We start from the raw sequence: 4,856 nt of genomic DNA, 5'->3' as shown, positions 1-4,856 counted from the left end.
GTGCCTGACAACCACCTCCGTTCTACCTTAGATTGAGTGGATATCTCTTGGATCCCTTAATCGAAATCTTCGTGGTATAAGCTAGAATTGATGGCGGCATTCAAGAGAATCCGGAAGGTCTAAACCTTGTTTGTGGTATTCTGAGTAGGATTCAATGATTGAATGACTGTGACGAGCTTCAGACTCCTGAAGGCTGGGCGTTAGTGACAGACGCAAAAGAATCAATGGATTTTATTCCAACATGATTGAGAACCGACAGATGATTAGCCGTGCTGTGACAGAGCGCGTTGAACATTTTCACTGAGAGGACGGGACTGTAGCCACTGACAACGGTGATGCCCGACATACAGCTTGCCATGGAAAGGAGTAAGAAGGATTGGATGAAGACAGTAGGAAAGCAGAGAGACGGAAGGGACAAAGCATCTCCATACGCTTATCTGAAATTCTCCCCAATGAACTACATAAGTATCTCTATCTTTATTTTATGCTTTATTCATAAATCATCCATAACCATTTGAATCTGCCTGACTGAGATTTACAAGATGACCATAGATTGCTTCATACTAACAATCTCCGTGGGATCGACCTTACTCACGTAAGGTTTATTACTTGGACGACCCAGTGCACTTGCTGGTTAGTTGTGCGAAGTTGTGAAATTATGTTTAGACCATGGTATTGAGCACCAAGTTTTTGGAGCCATTACCGGGGATTGTTTGAGTTGTGAAAAGTAGAGATCACAATTTCGTGCACCAAGTTTTTGGCGCCGTTGCCGGGGATTGTTTGAGTTTGGACAACTGACAGTTCATCTTGTTGCTTAAATTAGGTATTTTTCTTTAGAGTTCTTAAGAATGAATTCTAGTGTTTCAAGGTGATGTTCTTATCATCACCAAAGTTGATTGATTCTCATCAATTTAGCTCTTGAATGTAATGTCCTGCTGAAGCTTGGCTAGCCATGTCTAATTTCTTTAGACTAAAGCTATAGACTAACATTGCATGATTCCTAGAATTCTCATTAAGAATTTTGATATCTTTATTTTCTTTTCCACTTAATTTTCAAAAAAAAAATCCAAAAAAATTACAAAATCATAAAAACCAAAAATATTGTATGTTTCTTGTTGAGTCAAGCGTCTCATTTTAAGTTTGGTGTCAATTGCATGTTTCTGTTCTTCTTGCATTTTTCGAATTCATTCATGTGTCTTCGTTGATCTTCAAGTTGTTCTTGATGATTTCCTTGTTCTGATCTTTAAATTCTCTTGTTTTGTGTGTTTTGTTGTTTCTCATATGCATTCTCATTTTGTTAGTGTCAATAGTATACAAACTTCTAAGTTTGGTGTATTGCATGCATTGTTTATTTGGTCTTAGTTGTATTTTGATTATTCCTCATCATTAAAAATTAAAAAAAAAATTAATTTGTGTCTTTTCAAGTCAATAATACAGAGAATTGAAGATTCAGAACATACAGTAGAGGAATTACACAGAAAAAGGCTGGGCGTTCAAAACGCCCAGTGAGAAAGGAAAACTGGCGTTTAAACGCCAGCCAGGGCACCTGGCTGGGCGTTTAACGCCCAAAAGGGTAGTGTTTTGGGCGTTAAACGCCAGAATGGATACCATTCTGGGCGTTTAACGCCAGGATGGCACAAGAGGGAAGATTTTGTTTTTAACTCAAATTTTTTTCAAGTTTTCAAAATTTTTTTCAAAATCAAATCTTTTTCAAATCATATCTTTTCAATCATATTTTTTCAAAATCAATTTCTTTCCATTTTCAAAAATACTTGCTAACAATTAATGATTTGATTCAACATTTCAAGTATGTTGCCTTTTCTGTTGAGAAAGGTTTAATGTTTGAATCATATCTTTCTTTGTTAGCCAAGTTATTAATTTTTATAATCAAATCTTTTTAAATTGTTTTTCAAATCATATCTTCTCAATCACATCTTTTTAAAACCATAACTTTTCAATCATATCTTCTTAATCACATCTTTTTCAAAATAGTTTTCAATCATATCTTTTTTATTTCTAATTTCAAAATCTTTTTCAAAAATCACTTGATTTCTTTTCCACTCTTAGTTTTCGAAAATCAATTAGTATTTTTCAAAATATTTTTAAAATCTTTTTAATTTATTTTCGAAAATTTCTTCCCCTCTTCTCATATCCTTCTATTTATGGACTAACACTCCTCGTCAATGCACAATTCGAACTCCATCTTTCTTGATAAGTTCGAATTCTTCTACCTCCTCCTTCTATTTTTCTTTTCCTCTGACACCTCAAGGAATCTCTATACTGTGACATAGAGGATTCCATATTTTCTTGTTCTCTTCTCTTTCATATGAGCAGGAGCAAAGACAAAAGCATTCTTGTTGAGGCTGACCCTGAACCTGAAAGGACCTTGAAGCGAAAGCTAAGAGAAGCTAAGGCACAACTCTTTGTAGAGGACCTAACAGAAATCTTCAAGGAAGAAGACATGGCAACCGAAAAAAACAACAATGCCAATAATGCAAGGAAGGTGTTGGGTGACATTACTGCACCTACTCCCGACTTTTATGGGAGAAGCATCTCTATCCCTGCCATTGGAGCAAACAACTTTGAGCTTAAGCCTCAATTAGTTTCTCTAATGCAACAGAATTGCAAGTTCCATGGACTTCCATTGGAAGATCCTCATCAGTTTTTAGCTGAATTCTTGCAAATCTGTGACACTGTCAAGACTAATGGGGTTGACCCTGAGGTCTACAGACTTATGCTATTCCCTTTTGCTGTAAGAGACAGAGCTAGGATATGGTTGGATTCACAACCTAAAGAAAGCCTGAACTCTTGGGAAAAGCTAGTCAATGCCTTCTTGGCAAAGTTCTTTCCACCTCAAAAATTGGGTAAGCTTAGAGTGGAAGTCCAAACCTTCAGACAGAAGGAAGGTGAATCCCTCTATGAAGCTTGGGAAAGATACAAACAATTGATCAGAAAGTGTCCTTCTGACATGCTTTCTGAATGGAGCATCATAGGTATCTTCTATGATGGTCTGACTGAACTGTCCAAGATGTCATTGGATAGCTCTGCTGGAGGATCTCTTCATCTAAAGAAGACACCTGCAGAAGCTCAAGAACTCATTGAAATGGTTGTAAATAACCAATTCATGTACACTTCTGAAAGGAATCTTGTGAACAATGGGACGAATCAGAAGAAAGGAGTTCTTGAGATTGATACTCTGAATGCCATATTGGCTCAGAACAAAATATTGACTCAGCAAGTCAATATGATTTCTCAAAGTCTGTCTGGAATGCAAGCTGCACCAGGCAGTACTAAGGATGCTTCATCTGAAGAAGAAGCTTATGATCCTGAGAACCCTTCAATGGAAGAGGTGAATTACATGGGAGAACCCTATGGAAACACCTATAATCCTTCATGGAGAAATCATCCAAATCTCTCATGGAAGGATCAACAGAGACCTCAACAAGGTTTCAACAACAATAATGGTGGAAGAAACAGGTTTAGCAATGGCAAGCCTTTTCCATCATCTTCTCAGCAACAAACAGAGAATTCTAAGCAGATCCACTCTGACTTAGCAACCATGGTCTCTGATCTAATCAAAACCATTCAAAGTTTCATGACTGAAACAAGGTCCTCCATTAGGAATTTGGAGGCACAAGTGGGACAGCTGAGCAAGAAAATTACTGAACTCCCTCCTAGTACTCTTCCAAGCAATACAAAAGAGAATCCAAAAGGAGAATGCAAGGCCATTAACATGACCCACATGGCCAAACTTGGAGAGGAGGAAAAGACAGTGATCACCACTGAGGAAGACCTCAATGGACGTCCACTGGCCTCCAATGAGTTCCCTAATGAGGAACCATGGGAATCTGAGGCTCACACTAAGACCATAGAGATTCCATTGGATTTACTTTTGCCATTCATGAGCTCTGATGAGTATTCTTCCTCTGAAGTGGATGAATATGTCACTGAGGAGCAAGTTGCCAAGTACCTTGGAGCAATCATGAAGCTAAATGACAAGTTATTTGGTAATGAGACTTGTGGGAGGATGAATCCCCTTTGCTCACCAAAGAACTGGATGACTTGTCTAGGCAAAGATTACCTCAGAAGAGACAGGACCCTGGGAAGTTCTCAGTACCTTATACCATAGGCACCATGACGTTTAAGAAGGCTCTGTGTGACTTAGGGTCAGGTATAAATCTCATGCCTCTCTGTGTAATGGAGAAGCTAGGGATCTTTGAGGTACAAGATGTAAGAATCTCACTAGAGATGGCAGACAATTCAAGAAAACAAGCTTATGGACTTGTAGAGGATGTTCTGGTAAAGATTGAAGACCATTACATCCCTGCTAATTTCATAGTCCTAGAGACTGGGAAGTGCATCGATGAATCCATCATCCTTGGCAGACCCTTCCTAGCCACAACAAAGGTTGTGATTGATGTGGACAGAGGAGAATTGATCATTCAAGTGAATAAAGAATCCTTTGTGTTTAAGGCTCAAGGATATCCCTCTGTACCCATGGAGAGGAAGCATGAAGAGCTTCTCTCAAAACAGAGTCAAACAGAGCCCCCACAGTCAAACTCTAAGTTTGGTGTTGGGAGACCACAACCAACTTCTAAGTTTGGTGTTGACCCCCACATTCAAACTCTAAGTTTGGTATTGGGAGGTTCCAACATTGCTCTGAATGTCTATAAGGCTCCATGAGAGCCCACTGTCAAGCTACTGACATTAAAGAAGCGCTTGTTGGGAGGTAACCCAATGTTATATTTATCTATTTTCCTTTGTTATTTTATGTTTTCTGTAGGTTGATGATCATGGGAAGTCACAAAATCAATTGAAAAAGAAAAAACAGAATGAAAACCAGAAAGAAAAACAGC

The 4,856-nt window shown here is 38.4% G+C and overlaps 1 non-coding gene across 1 annotated transcript; it reads right to left on the bottom strand.

Annotated features, from left to right (window-relative positions):
• Positions 1-2,866: 2,866 nt before the first annotated feature.
• LOC130971556 (small nucleolar RNA R71) lies at positions 2,867-2,974 on the bottom strand. Its single transcript, XR_009082769.1, has one exon. It is a non-coding gene; the product is annotated as a small nucleolar RNA R71 (small nucleolar RNA).
• Positions 2,975-4,856: the final 1,882 nt, after the last annotated feature.

This window comes from Arachis stenosperma, chromosome 3, assembly GCF_014773155.1.
Source record: "Arachis stenosperma cultivar V10309 chromosome 3, arast.V10309.gnm1.PFL2, whole genome shotgun sequence".
In the NCBI taxonomy this organism is placed as follows: domain Eukaryota; kingdom Viridiplantae; phylum Streptophyta; class Magnoliopsida; order Fabales; family Fabaceae; genus Arachis; species Arachis stenosperma.
Note: the sequence above shows the minus strand (reverse complement) of the source record. Positions and strands in the feature narration are given on the sequence as shown.